The 16,345-nt window shown below is 37.0% G+C and overlaps 1 long non-coding RNA gene across 1 annotated transcript in view; it reads left to right on the forward strand.

The window, feature by feature from the left end:
• Positions 1-16,076, forward strand: part of LOC102489907 (uncharacterized) — a 44,981-nt gene extending 28,905 nt beyond the window's left edge. The window contains exons 2-3 of the long non-coding RNA XR_337267.1: positions 11,063-11,177; positions 16,002-16,076. This is a non-coding gene — a long non-coding RNA (uncharacterized LOC102489907). The remainder of the gene's footprint in view (positions 1-11,062; positions 11,178-16,001) is intronic.
• Positions 16,077-16,345: the final 269 nt, after the last annotated feature.

A 16,345-nucleotide genomic window follows, 5' to 3' on the forward strand; every position in this document is an offset into this window, starting at 1 on the left:
CTTCAGACTTAATAGAGAAAGTGCGTATGTTCACTTTGCTCAGCATTGCCAAACCAGATATGTTTGAGAATGTTTTCTCATAGCCTTTCCCAAACAAAATACTGTTAAATATTTAGATCTTTTCCCTAACCTTATAAGAGATAATTATTTTAATGTGGTTGTAGAGAGATGAGGGCTGAAGAGAGTGAGAAAGGGGGCATGGTCACACAGGGGGCATGGTCACACAGCAATCCCTTCTCCATTTCTCCCTCCTTTCAGGATTTTGGACTTGCATACACATGTACCTAGAGTGTTTTTCAAGCTGCCCGGTCCATGGTTGGCCATGTGGGACCCAGCAGCCTTAATGCCATTGGCTGGCCCTTTTGTAAACTATTTCTATATTATTATTATCAGACCTTGAATTTGTTTTTAGAAGCCCTATGTACAAGGAATCTTTAAAATGTTCATGGAAATGCATTGTCAAACCAGATAGGAAAAAAACTATGAAAAGAAAAACTATGCATGAATTCAATAATTTGCATCAAAATACACTTATATTTTAATTTCATTTTTCCTTGTCTATTAGGGATATCACTTCTTTGGGGTCTATGTGTCCTTATTCACCAGTTTTTATCTTTTTATATTGTTATGCATGCTTGTCATACAAGCAATTTTCTTTTTGAATTTTTATATAATTAAAATTAATCTTTTCTCTTGATTATCTCAAATTTTCTGTCATAATTAGCAAAATGTCTTTTATGTCCAAATTACAAACTCATATTTTTTGATACTATCTTACAGTTTCGATTCTTTATATTCAATTCTCTGATGCAGTTAGAATTTATAAATTGTAATTAATCAAAAAAAATTTTTGAGAGGTTTTGTTTGGCTATAGGGTGCGTGTGCTCGTCAAACAGACAGACAGAGACAGAGAAACAGAAAGTGAGAAATCACCCCCCAGGGGGGATGGCCACACCACAATCCCTTCTCCTCCATTCTCCTCTCGGGATCTTGGGCATTCACACACATGTGCCCGGTGTGAGTTTTAAGCCACCGGGTCCGGGATGCGAACTGTGGTCGACTACATGGGAGTCCAGTGACACAGCTATTATGCTAACTGCTGATCCCTAATTAATCAAATTTTATGTTGTATAAGGCTGTCTGGTTATATCAATGCCACCTATTAAACAGAGGAATTTTTCTTAAGATTTGAGTTAATGCCATTATTGCATTCTGAATTTCATACAGTATTTTCCTCTTAGAATTTCCATTCTGTTCCATCCATCTGCCTCTATATCTATGCACTGTTACAGACTTCTTTTCTTCCCCTTCCCCCCCCTTTTTTTTTTGATTACAGATGTTTTATTGTATGTCTCAGAGTTTAGTGACCTATCTTCCTCTCATCGCACACATTTTTTCCAGTGGATTTTCTGGCTATTCTTGCTTGTTTGCTTTCCCAAGCAAATTTTATAACCACATGGTTCCAAAATTACAAGTCATCAACAACAAAACTGATAAATTAGAATTGCACTGAGTTTATAAATTAGAATAGACAAAACAATGTCTTAGTAATGTTTAATCTTTCTGCACAAGAATATAGTATATTTTGCTGTTGTTTATTTTCCTTTGTGTACATTTTTGTCTTTCAGAAGTGGTTACGGTTTTGAAAATGTAAATTTTGAATATTTCTAAAGTTTATGCCTAAATATTTTACTTTTATGTTTGCTTTTTTAATGACAGTTTCTGTAATATCTTATTATCTAATTTGTATAAATAAATGCTATTAAATTTTGAATATTAATTTACCAACCATATGTATTATAATATATATATATACACAAATTTAAGAAGATAAATATATAGATATTGACATCATCTACAAGAGAGACAAACATTTTCTTTCACATTCTTATGCTTCTACATGTTTTCTTTTTTCACATTGCATGGACTAACATTCCAGAATTATTTCAAGTAATAGTGGTGAGAGTAGGTATCCTTTTTCTTGCTTTTTGTCTACAGTGAGAAAACCATTGTTCCTTGTTTAAGTAAAATTCTATTTTCTTGATGGGTATAAGTTTTACTATGCAGTTCATTACACTAAGGTGGCAAATATAAATTTCCTTTTGTAAGAACTTTTCTCATTAACGGGTGTTCTGTTTTATAAAATGTAAACCATTTTTTTTTTTCTAGAACATTTATTTTTGGCTTAGCTTCCAGGACGTTTTTGTTTGTTTCTCCTCCTACAGCCCTGATCTTTCACAGTCTTAAAAGTCTCTGATGTCTCCAATGTGGATGGCTACGAACCCTAGATGAATATAGTCACCTGCTTATATCTCTTCTACTCTTGAATATCTCACACCTATCTCCAATTGGATGGAATTATGGATCTTCTCCACTTCAAAATTGCTTTTAATCTAAGTATCCATCTTTTAATAAACTTATTTTTTAACAAACACTTGGATAAGGCATACTCTCTGCCAGATGCTATTTTAAGAGTTTTATAAAAATCAGCTTATTTCAAGCTCATTGTAACTATGAAGGTACTATCCTCGAGCACATCTTATGAGTGTGGAGCTTGAGACATGGAACACTTTAATGGCTTGTCCGATATGGCACAGTTGCCACGAGGAAGCTCTGAAGTTAAGCCTGGGCTGTGTGACTCCAGTCTATGCTTTTTACCTCTACACAAAGAATTGCTCCACTTGCCCAGGCCAATGACCATGGAATTATCCTCCATTTTTCTATTTCTTATAAACCACATCTGTGATATACTGGCAAATCCTAATGACTCTTCCATCAAGATATACCTCGCATCTGGACACCTTTTACCTTATCTGTTTCAAATATCCTGATTTAAACCACTGTATTTTCTCACCTGCTTTGTTGAAATGGACTCCAACCTCCTTTCTCACCTTTCACATCTGTTGCAGTTGCAGAGTACTCTCCACGGAGACCCTCTTGCTCCATCTAAAACATACACAGGGCCAGATGGTGGCACAGCTGTACCACAACTGAATCCAACAGGAAGGTACTGGGTTTGTGTCCTGGGGCCTCCCTGCATATGTCGGGTGTGCACCATAGATCCAGGCTGGCAATGGACATTAGCATGAAGAGCCTGTTGGGGTCCTTGCCTCTGTATCTCTCAATTTCTTTTTCTCTGGATACACCTCTCTCTATCAGGAAAAAAAAAACCAAATAATTAAATAAAACAAATATTTTATCTATCCTCTTCTCAAAACCCTCCATCGTTTTCCCAAATCATGTCATCTAAGGCTAAAGTTGCTAAAATGACATAAAAGTGTCTACATGACCCATCCTCTCTGACTCTCACTCATCATATTTCAGCCTCACACAGCTTCTGGTGCCTTAAAAACACCAAGCTCCTTCTCACCATGGGGTTTTTGTACTTGTAGTTCCCCCTAAACCAGGACATCTGTGCCCTAGATAGCTCCATACACCTCACAATGTATTTTTTCAATTCTATACTCATCAGTCATGCTCTGAAGAAAGACCTTTGGCCCTTTCTTTTCTATTGTTAATCTACTCACTATTTCATGCAGAATATTGTTAGTTTATTGTACATAATGGGTACTTCATACATATTTGTTGTTTGCGTGATCAATCTGTGAAAGCTGAAGAAACACTCATTTGTACTCAGAGCATGAAATGCATGCCTTTGTTTCCTAGGCAACAATTTTCTTCATAAGAGTAAAAGATCATTAATCCCTATATATTGCTAGATGAATCTTCCTGTGGCACCCAAATGTCACCTGTTTATATATCATAAAATAGAGTTCTGCAAGTTGCATGTGAAAGAAAAGCATCTCTTTTACCTCACACTTTTTTTTTTTTTTTTTTGCAAAACGAAAATAATGTATATTCTTCTGGGGGTTAACAGGAGTTACAAGACTCGTCAAAATAATTTAGAAAACACTCCTAAAATCTAGTAGCTCGGTGTGAATTCTTTTTGAACTCAATATAAGTCCACTTATCATACTGCAGACAGGAATGAGAAGAGGTACAAGGAGAGAATTCATAACCTGCTTTTTAAAAGAAAGTTTCCCAATGGTTTATCTGATTCTCAAAACAAAAATATGATATACTAAAGATTATAGCTGCACGTTGATTTTCATTATTTTTCCAACATTCAATTCTTTGTCTCCAGGGCAGGGATTTGAAGTAGCAAGTAAAAAGCACTCGCTTTCACAGTGTTGACCAAACTTCAATGTGAAATCAGACTTTATTGTGTGAGTATGAGAGTAACTGTTTCTTCTCTGAGTTTTCAACCAAACTCTTGTAGTTGAATTTTTTTTTTCCAACTTCAGTGTAATTAAAGGGGGGGGGGAAATTCCCCAGACCTTGTTTTAATTTAATTGTTTTTATTTCAAAAAGAAAAATATATGCACAATAGCAATTATTTCCTGAACAATTAGGGACTAATCACATTTATCATGTCTCCCTTTTCATTTATCTCTCCAGTCCATGAAGTCTGTCTGCCGATCTAGCAGGAATTCAGTCTAAAAGGTGTCTTATCTCTGGGACCAGGCAATGGCATGGCCTTAGTGGGTAGGATCCTGGGTTAGTGCATATGAGCTGGTGATCCAGGCTGGCTGAGCCTGGGTGAGTGCACAGAGTGGGTACCTCATGGAGGGTGCCTGTCTCTGTTATCCTCTCTAATGGAAGAAATAAATAAACATCAACATAATTAGATCAAAAGTATCTTATTTCTGAATAACGACATCATGATTTTGGTAGTACTAGACAGGCACCCTGGCATAGGGGAGGGCTGAGTCAGTAAAGAACAGTCATCATGAAGAATTTGGTCTTAATCATATCTGGTAGACTTGAATTGAAATCCCAGCCTTGGGACCAACAAATGGTGTAATGGTTATGAGACTGGATACCCATGTAGCTGACTGCAGTTCAAGTCCCGGACCCAGTGACTTAGAACACACGCCAGGTGTGTGTGCATGCATGCCTGAAATCCTGAGAGGAGAAGGGATTGCAGCATGGGCATCCCCCCTGGGGGGTGATTTATTTCTTTCTGTCTCTCTGACTCTCTGTCTCGCCAGGAAGCATACGTGCCCTTATAGCAAAAATATCTCTTAAAAAAAAAAAAGAAATCCCAGCTTTGTTATTTATTATGTGATTTAACTTTCCAAGTCTTGGTTTCTTCATGTATAAGATGGAGAGAAAGATAACTAGCTTACATAATTGTTTCCTAAAGCAATGCTTGGCAGACAAGATCTATACACAGAAGTAAGCCAATTACATCCAAATTGGAGTAATTTGCTTTGTTTTAGTTTCATGTTACCATTTTATTTTAAGTCTTAAGTACATAGTCTGTGTTGCCTGCTCATCCTGTTATTTGCAGAAACAAGTAGAAAAAACTATACATGAAGGACACCAAGAAACTTAGCTAGATAATTGCAATAAATTATGGCTTTCTAATGAATTTTACACATATGCTATTAATCTTTCACATATACAAAAGAGACCATGCTCCATGTATGCTCAAACTTATTCATTGGTTCCTATCAACTACTCTAAATAGTGATATCCATACACTCACTGACAATGTAACCACACTGAAATTTCTTTTTCTCTCTCTTTTAACATACTGTTCAAGCAACACTGAATCAATGTAGATCTTGAACAACACAACGCTATCTCATTCTTTCTTGCCTTGACACCTGCTTTTCTTACTATTCAGAATGACTTACTCTGGTTTGCTTCCTGATAAACTCATCCTATTTCAAATGCTACTCTCTGACACCTCCCCTGATAGACCAGGCAAATCTAAATTCTTCTTTTACACTTTGACTCCATTAAAGCAGTCAGTATCTTGAACCGACACATGTCTGAGTGCATGAATCATGACTTTAAGCCTCAATGATGAGATGGGCACAGATGCACTTATGAGCTTTGCCCAATACTCATCTCTGAGAAACCTGGGCCAGAGGGTAAAATGAGCATAACCAGCATTGCTGTATTAGTCATAAATAACGAAGGAATAGCATCTTAGGTATAGCTTATATGCTAATGGTGAATCAGATACTCTGAAAAGCATACTGCTGGGGTCAGCAGGTGGTGTGGTGGTTAAGGTGCTGGACTCCCGTGTAGTTGACTGTAGTTTGATTCTCAGATCCAGTGGCTTGAAACTCATGCTGGGCTAGTGTGCTTGCATGCCCAAAATCCCAAGAGGAGAATGGAAGAGAATAGATAGTGGTATGGCCTTCCCCGTGGGGAGTGATTTCTTGCTTTCTGTCTCTGTCTCTAGCAGGCACACACGCCCTATAGCAAAAATCTCTTTCTCTAAAAAAAAAGAAAAGAAAGGCTTACTGTTTCTTTCATGACTGTATAACTAAGATAATTTTTGATACATGCAGATAATAAATATTTATTAGACAACGAATACTTTCTTTTATTTGTAACTTTAAACATATCCTTAGCAAAAGGAACTTTTTTTATGGATGCTTTGAAAAACCACATTGTTCCACACAAAGATCTACAACTAGTAAATGTAAATAAGAAATCAAAAAAGGCAGCTTTTAAAAATTTTCACAAATATATTTGTTTTAAAGATTAGGAGTTCAACTTATCTCCCAAATAATGTTTTATATATTTTAAATGTCTTACATATTTGAAATGCTTTAATTTTGTTCACTTTAAATAGGCATATGAACAAAATGAAAACAGAAACTCATATGCACACTCTGAAAGTAATCAAAAATTGTGAATGTGTCATACAGTTGATTGTAGTAGAGAAGAATAAAGCACATGAGCTCAGCCGTACTTTGCTGTAAAATAAAAACCACAAAGCCCACCATCTCTAAGATTGCCTTCTCAATGTGCTAATAAAATACGGCTCAGCATGACATGAATTTGAGCCCCCAGTGATGCGGAAATGTGGTTTTAAAGTGGTTTTCCTTTATAATAAATTTTGAATTTCATGTTGGGTCAAATAGTGGATACCTGTTTTAATTTTCATTTTTCCCCTTGGTTTCAAGTCATGTGTGCATCTGTGTGGTTGCTAGATATATTTCATAAGGTCCCATCTACTCTGCTCATATTTTTAAGTTTCTCAGAGTGTCCTAAGTCGATATTGTTAACATTAGAAGCCTCCTTCATGGTGATCATTGCTTTTTGGGATTTAGAAACCCTAGGCTTAAATTGGGTTTGAATTAATCCCTTGACATGTTGATAAGCCCCAGCACCCAGGTGAACCCAGAGTCTGTGTCGGTTGACTTCAGTTAGCTGTTAGTGTTAAGGTCTTTCAATTCTTTGACAGGGCTTAAAGAGTAAGTCTTTCTGTGCCATAGGGTCTCTTGGGTATTTTCTCCTGTAACCCCGCAGACAAATGTCTTTTTTTTAGTGACAGAGGCATTAACAACAGCAACAGAAACGTGTAAAGCCTCCTAGAAATCCAGTAAGTAACCTGGCTTTAGGAGTGTGGACCTCGACGTGAGCAGGTACTTGATGGGCTCATATTTTTTTCATATGACTTCTTCAGTCTATCTCCAAAGGCTTCCATGGACTAGAGATCAATATCTGATTAATACAAATAATCGGTGTTCACAAGGTGCTATATTGAAGATAATATTCATCATGATTTTTTCTAGAGTCAAAAGATCCAATTGACTGCTTTGAAGCATGCGCAATTATTGTTCACTGAGACACAAGGGCAGCTATCAGCTAAGATACGTGACCCAGCCCCACTTTAAGAAGGACCTCAATCTCATACTCGCATTCCTGAATGCCAGTTGAATACATTTAAGCAGAGGCTGGATTGGACTTGGTAAAAGCATTATGGCACCACACAGGCTTCCCTGCAGCATGGTTCAAAGAACATGCTAGGGGCAGGTCGCGGTTTCAAGGGTGTTCTCGCCAGCAGCCAGCAGAGCCAGCGAGCAAGTCAAAAAGAAGAAAATGGTGCCAGAGGGCAACATAGTGGCAAGTTGACTTACATGGAAAGGTTCTAGGTTTGTGTCTGGAGACCTCCCTGAACATGCTGGGAGCATATTGTGTCCATGATCTGGGGCTGGTTTAAGCTAAGGGTGGATTGTGGCATGAAGACCCATTGGACATGTCTGTTTCTCTCTTTCTCTATCTTTTTCTTTCTCTTTCTCTCTTTCTCTTTCTCTCTCTCTCTGTACTCTCTCTTTCTCTCCTTTATTTCTTTATCTTCTCTTTCTTTTTCTCTCTTTCATGGATAAAATAAGTAAATAAACTTAAAAGTTAAAAAAGACACCCCCCCCATAAAAAAAGACTCCCCAGGTGATGTGCTCATTTCTTTGACTATAATCACAATGCCAGTTATTTGGTGCTGGTTTTTATGAAGGGCAGAATAAACCTTCTTTTACCCAAATTGGTTCACATGTCAAGACAGATAATGTCACCACCGAGGGGCTATGAGATTTGTCCTCACAAGATGTGCTTATGTGTGGATGGGGGCAGGGCAGGTACCCAAGCTGGTCTGGAATGCCTTGAGCTAAGTGAGAGTGATAGCATTGGCTTGTAATGTGGCTAAGGGGAGGAATAACAGCGTGTTCTTACATGCAGGCTAGGATTTGGATGCTTTGATCTTACCATGGGTGCCATGGATGGGGCACTTGACTTTCCTATATGGGGCAAGGGGAGATAGAGGAGAGGTGGCTTTTAAAAGATGTCAGGGGTCAAACATCAGAAGTGAAGTCCAGCTCTTTATTACAAATGTGATTATTAAATAAAACTTTAAAATTTTAAAATGTTTTTCCAGGTCATCCAGAATGATTTTCTCCTTTCTTTTCCCCTTTTCCAAATGCAAGAGTATCTGATAAAAGAGTAATAGGCTTCTCTCTGTTTCTTATATTGCATATAAGAATTAAATCAGCCACCTAACTCTTGCTTACACTCACTTGCTGAGTTTTTTCCTTCACTCCTCAATGATAAGCTCCCAGAAGACATAAACAACATTTATTTTATTTGCCAATGGCATATAGCAGGCATCTGAAAAAAGGTCCATTAAAATGAGTTATAAATATGCCCACTTCATTACCTATTACATAAAGAAAAAAAAAAAAACTGCTAAGTGAGTTCGACATGAAGAAAGGGGACTGCTCTCTTAAAAATCAATAATGCACAATGTCAAAACCAAAACACAACATCACTAAAACCACAGATTTGCTCCTTATATTCTGGATCATCTCTACCAAAGCATCTAACATCTTTGAACCTTATTTTACCAATATGCAAAATGGAAAAAAATGGTTGTTTCTTCCTTGAACACATATACACCTTTTTTCCAGGATTTTACTTCTTGAAGGAATCTAGATTATAAACGACTGCTTAAATATTATAGGACTTTACCATTTCTTCACCCATATACCTCCTCTTCTGTTGATAAGCAGTGATAACAACCTGAAGGCATTAGGCTCAAAGTTTGGATATACAGTACATTTTAGGCAGGGATTAGATTTTTACCCCCTTCTACCTAAAACTAAGCTCTGTCTATTTAAAACGAGAGGTCTTCTGTGCCCTCTTTAATGGCCCTTAAGAACCATTGCTTATGTACCTCAACAAACATCACAGCATAATGAGGGAGAGTAGAAATCATTATAATGTCAGCCCTTCCTATTATTGAATTGTAACCACTCGATATGGAACTGCCTAAAGCAATCGCAGAATGCAATAGCTCCAACTGTATCTCCTTTGGAGCTACAGAACCGTCCTGCTGTAGCCTGCGGGTTCCACACAAGGCCCTTCCCTCAATTAGGATTTAATCACCTTGGAGAACAGCTGAGAATTTCAATCATTATTTTTTTTCAAGGTCCCATCAATCTTGTCTATTGAAGTAATTTGATTTTTTTCTTCCTCTGCAAGAATACTAAATCATCTTAGTGGTGAAAAATGATAGGGGGAAATAAAGTGTAAGAAACTAATTTTTACAGGATATTTAAATGAAACTCTGAAGAATTGTTTTAAACCACTCCATTATACCTGTCCCCTTAATACCTTGGGGACAGGAAGCAGTTTCTCTGAGGGCCTCATTTCTTATTGTTTATTGCAGCAATTTGGGCCAAATTTACTATTTCGTTCTGGAGGCAGCATATACCATAGCTAAAAGCTAAGGATTTCGAGACTGGTGGCTCTGGTTTCAAATCCCAATATCTCCATCTACAAACCACATAACCTTTATTCATTGGATATTACGAAGTCTCCATTTTTCATACCTAGATAGGGAAAATAATAGCACCTATTTCAGGTGAAGATTGTAAACATTAAATCCAGTAAATGTTAATAATTACCTAGCTCGGATCTTGGCGCATAATATTCCGTATTTTAAAATAATCATGTTTACTTTGATCTCTTATTTTCTATTTTCTTGACACACTTATCTTCAGCCTTTCTTGAAGCAAATTAGGCCAACTAATGAAATAAGATAGATTTGTAAATGTAAAAATCTGTATGAAAGTTTTCAGAACTCATCAACATTTTATAATTATTTTTTATTTAATTTTATTTATTCATTCATTTATTTTAATTTGATCAGAGACACATACAAACAGAGAGAGAGAGAGAGAGAGAGAGACAAAGTGAGAAAGGAAGCTGCCAGGTTCGGGACTCAAACCATGGTCAGCCATATGGGAGTGTCCAGCGCCTTAGCCACCCCGCCACCTGCTGGTCCCCAAGAACTCATCAACATTTTCATTTTTTGAAATCATACAATTTAGCAATATCTATTGAGAAATGCCAAAGAAGAGAGAAGCATTGTTCATTTTTGCTTTTACTATCTTTTAATATTTAAAAATTAAATCTCACCTGGTTATTAAATACATTTATTGGCATATAATAATGATTAGTCATTCACTCAATGAATTTAAATAACTCTTTTTTTATTGTTTGGGACTTCCATGGGAAAAGAATGTAAATGAAGATTTTTATAAAAAGCAATCAACACCACACTCTTAATTTTACAATAAGGCTTCAAATACTCCTGGATAAATTTTCTTTATTTTTTCATAACACTTTGTTCTTACTTGGACTAGAAGTCTAATTACATTGCCTTGAAATGATTTGTTTCTATATCTGTTTCTGCCTCTAGGTTGTGATCTCAAGGGCAAGGATCACATAATCCTCTTTGCATCCAACAAGAGCTCAAACAGAACCCATGGTTGATGCTTAATGGCCTTTTACTGAGTGAAGGAAGAAGCATGTAGGTGAGTGTGCAAGGCCCTGGTGTCAGGTCAAATAAGGTCTTCATCCTCGTGCTCACAGGATCCCAAAGCCTCATAATTTTAAACATCATCAGAGAATAGCATTTCAGAAAACACTTTGACTCTGTATTCAATCACTACTTTTGCCAAAAAATGTTTCCTTCTATAACTGGAATTACAGCGTGAAGTGCAGTTTTCAGCACTCGTGTGTTAACCTTACTTCAGGACCACAGAGCTCATCTCGGTGATACAGGATCTCATATGTATTTTAGAGAATTGCTGTTATTCCTCTTACTCTCCAGCCAAATAAAGAGTCGTTATCTTTCATCTTATCATATTTCTTTTCTTTTCTTTTCTTTTTTTTTTCTTTTGGAGAGGTTTTTGCTATAGGGTGCATGTGCTTGCCAGAAAGACAGAGAGAGACAGAGAGACAGAAAGTGAGAAATCACCCCCCAGGGGGGATGGCCACACCACAATCCCTTCTCTTTCATTCTCTTCTTGGAATCTTGGGCCAAAATGCACAAACACTCGGTGTGAGTTTTAAGCCACCAGGTCCAGGACTTGAACCATGGTCGACTATGTGGGAGTACAGCGACATAGCCATTACGCCAACTGCTGGTCCCTATTTTCTTTCCTTAAGAAGTTAATAATAATGGTAATAATGACTATTATCGCTACCCACATCAGGAAAAACTGGGGCAGAGAACATCTAAATGATTGGCAAAAGATCGCATAGCAAATAGCTCACAGGCTAGGACGTGAACCCAAAAGGTGTGCTCTTGTTCATTCATTTCCAAACTGATGCTGCAGTGAGAGTGTGTCTCTCTCCAGCATATTACTCCTTGGGGGCTCAGTTGTGTGATATTAGTGCTATGACAATGTCAAGTCAAACATGGTATTCTGTATTTTGTGAGGGGCAGGGTAAAAACAATGTAAGGACATTTGCTACTGTCCAAGGAAAATTAACAGCCATTAGAATTGCACTCCTTCCATATAGCTGGGGGAAAAAAGCAAACAAACTAAAAAAACAGTTCTGAGACATTAGGCAACAGGCAAGGTAGATCTGTTATCACCAAGAAAAGGAGGAAATCTGAGGTTAGCTTATAATTGCCTTATATCTTGGCCTCAAGTCACTTTTTAGTCTGCCATGGAGGGGAAGAGAGAGGAAGACATATTACAACTCTCAGGGCTCAGTAGTTGCTTGGAATTGAAAAGCTAGAAATCAGAGTACCAGAAAAGCAAGGTGACTAGAATGTGGATGACATAGAAGAGGAGAAGACAGTGAAAGATATCTGACCTGGGGATCTGCAGAGAGGCAAATTTAGTCTTTGTTATTTGGATGTGTATGGGTTAAAACCACACAAAGCCAGACAAAGAACCACTAGTAAGTTGTAGCTAAGCAATTTACAACCATTGCTCAGGTTTAAGAACAGTTGGTGGATTATTACTCAGCCCTAAGAGACAGTGAGACCCTATTGTGTGATTCGAAGTGGATGAATATAGAAGGCTTAACGTTAAGTGAAGTGAGCCAGACTTTGAAAGATGCATACTGTATATCTCCACTCAGTATGTACTGAATGTTTGCTCTCCATAGTAGAAATGGAAAGATCTAAAGATATGAGAGTAGAGAGGATAAGTGCAGATACCAGAATCTATAAAGGAGGAGGTGGGTTGTAGAGTGGGTGAAAAAGGGTGAATGAGAAGATCAAAGGGAAGAAACATAAATAAACAGAAGAATGTAAAGTTTTTCACTGGAGGAACAATCTGTAATTTTTGCTTTATAAAAATCAAAATTAAAAAAAAGAACAGTTTGTATTCCCACTACGAAATTCTTTATGATCCATCCATAGGAGCTTGGAGGAGTGATTTAAGAAAACTTAGAGATGCGTTTTCTCTGGATGTAAGATCTCTTATCCACCAAGTCATACAATGCTTTCTTAAAAATGCCATTATAACAAGGACTCATGAAGAGGGTTCACTCTCTTGGCTTTCACCTTTCACTCTTCTGCCATGTGAACATGCAGATTGTCTCTTTATCTTTCTGCCTTCTACCATGCGATGACACACTGAGCAGTCCCTCTCCAGATGCCTGTGCCATAGCATTACACTTACAGGCTTCCACACCTGTGATTAAATAAATTCCTGTTTGTTAGAAACTACCGACTCCATGGTATTCTGCTACAGCAACTTAACTGTGGTTAAGACAGTTGGGGATGCATTTAACACTAGAGTTAAGAACTTACTCTCTTAGGATCTTCAAATTCTCACATAAGAAGAGATTTAAATGGTTTATTTTCACTTCTTCAAAGTTCCCTGGGTGGGGAGAATAACCATTGAAGTTAGATAATCCCTTTATTATTTTTTCCTATGCTTTGGAAAGTTCAACTCAGAAATTGATATGAAAGAGATGCCAATGATGAATAAAATGATAGGAGAGAATGGAAAAATAGGCATACTGAGTGCCATTTATAAATATGTTGTCCTTACATTACATGTGGATAAATATTGTTTCAAAGTCTTATTTTTGACCTCTTGATACTGGAGCAGCCAGTACTAAGGAAAGAATTAGACATAATTTACAGACACTTCTTGCTTGTGTATTTTACGACCTAGAGTTGTTTGGTATTTCTTAACATTAGAATAAGAATCAACAAGTATGTACTGGATAAATAAAAATTTTATTTATATATAGGTTCTTGCCATAGAGCACATATACTTGCCAGAGAGGAGAGAGACAGAGAGAGGAAAAGTAAGAAGTAAGAAATCACCTCCTGGGGAAGAGGAATTGCCATGCCACAATCCTTTCTCTTCCATTTTCCTCTTGGGATTTTGGGCATGCATGTACACGCACCTGGCATGATTTTCAAGCTGCCAGGTTTGGGTCTCAAACTGTGGTCGACCATTTGGGAATCCAGTATCTTAACGACCATGCCACCTGCTGGTCCCATAAAAAAAGAATATTTTGATTTAAATTACAAAATTTTAGAGTGTAGCCAATTGATCGAGTGCAAATATTAGAAGTGCTCAGTTTATGATTCGGGTCTTAGAATAATGATCAATTTAAGGCTGTGACTTATGACAAAATCATAAACTGACCCTACAGTGCAACAGTGCCAAAGACAAGTCAACCAGGGTTTAAGTCCTAGTCCCAGAGGCTTGAAAAATACACAGGGCACACGTGAGTTTGCTCAGGATCCTGACAGGATGGAGAACTGGTAGAAAAAGGATCGTAGCTTACCAAGTCCCTTTGGGGAGTGTTTTCTCTCTCTGTTTTTTCTTGTGTCTCTCTGGCACTAAAAAAAAAAAAAAAAAAAAAAAAAAAAAAAAAAAAAAAAATTGGTCAGATAACCTCCTGATTTCATATGTATCATAGCTATGTCAGATTAATAATGACCTCTATACCAACAGTATTCATTTTCTATTAACTTTATTGCAAATCTTAAGAAACAAAGCAGCTTAAAACAGCACACACTATTTCAGGAATTCTGAGAGTCAACAGTCTAGCCACATAGTGACTAGAAACTCTGCATAGAGTCTCAAAGCTTGAATTAGAAATGACCAGGCTGTGTTCTTCTTAGGATATGAGGAATCATCCACTTCCAAGCTCACTGAAGCTATTGCCAAGATTCAGTTTCATGTTGCTATCCATCCAGAGCCTTGGTGTCCTGCTAGCTCTCTGCTGGAGGCTGTACTCAGCTCCTGGAAGCAGCTCACAATTCATAGAAACCATACACAGCTCTTTGCCACGTGGCTTCTACAGCATAATTATGTACTTCCTCAAGCCAGCAAGGAGAGTCTCTAGAGAGAGCCTGTTAGCAAGGCAGTCTTACATGCAGTAATGGAATCACAGAAGTTGCATTCAATCACCTTGGCCATTTCTCTTGGTTAGAGCAAGTGCTCTCCCACCCATGCTCAAGGAGAAGGGACTGCCCAAGGGTGTGTACAGAGGGAAAGATTATGGCTGGGGCCTCCTAGAGTCTGTCTGCCACACCAGCCCCTGTAATATTGCTTTCATAACCAGATAAGAGCCATGTGGCATGGAGGGCTCGCCTTTGGAATTTCACCGGTCATATAATTTTTTGCCCTCTTACTAATCAATACCAATGCTAAAACATCCTGATAAATAACATCACAGTTAGAATATCTGGAGAAGCTAAAATGAACTCTGTGGTTGAGATGTTTTTATTTGGGTTGAACTTTACTTTTTAATGCATTTATATAATTTTTTCACCTTTATTTCCAATATAAGTGTCCTGAGAGATATTCAGGGCAGGCAAGATTACATTACAAGAGGGGAAAATAAATTGTTTTACAGCAGATTCAGGGCTAGAATATAGGTCTGTCCTTCCTTCGTGCAATCATCCTTCCAGTGAATTTCGCTACTTTTGAAAATTTGAGTAAGATCTTCTTCCCTTTGGTTTATACCCAGGAATGACTAACCTGGTTAATTGCTTATAAGTACTAGAGAAATTGAGAATTCCACATGATAATAGATTTATTTAATGGCAATTTACTCTGTCATATTTTATTTAAAAATGAAATTTTGAAAATAATAATAATGACGTGATTTTTCCAAATGAGTCTTTTTTTTTTTAAGAATAGAAGGATTATGACATTTAGATGATTAAACTATACTTCTGCAGTTGTAATGGGGGCACAATTTATTTCATACTCCTTATATTTCCTTGTTATAAAATAAAAATTTCATAATTGTTAAATAATATTCTGTCAGAATAGAAAAAAATCTTTTTTCCATGTCACAGTTTCACTTTAATGGAGCTTTGGATGTGATTTATTTTTCTTCTTTTCCCTTATGATTTCCACTAGGCACTGAAGAGAGACCACAATTTGCATTTCACTCATCTTTATTGAAGGGGACAATGGAATAGGAAACATTTAAGAATACAGTATGTATGATGAATGTATAACTGAAAAACACGTTTTTTTCCTTATCATTGTCTTTACTAGCCTTATCGTGAACTCCAGTCGACTAAATCTAATTTTTCTATATCCAATGGTACTGGGCATTCATACCTATTTGGAATATTCATTTTCATATATCAAAAATGTCAGTAATAAAACAAATATGCTTTAGCGATTTGGGGAAAAAAGTGTTGAAAACATGAAAAAGGTAGTAATTCTCTCTGATTCTTTTTTAAGTTCATTTTTAA

This window comes from Tupaia chinensis, unplaced genomic scaffold, assembly GCF_000334495.1.
Source record: "Tupaia chinensis unplaced genomic scaffold, TupChi_1.0 Scaffold144982_1, whole genome shotgun sequence".
Classification (NCBI taxonomy): domain Eukaryota; kingdom Metazoa; phylum Chordata; class Mammalia; order Scandentia; family Tupaiidae; genus Tupaia; species Tupaia belangeri.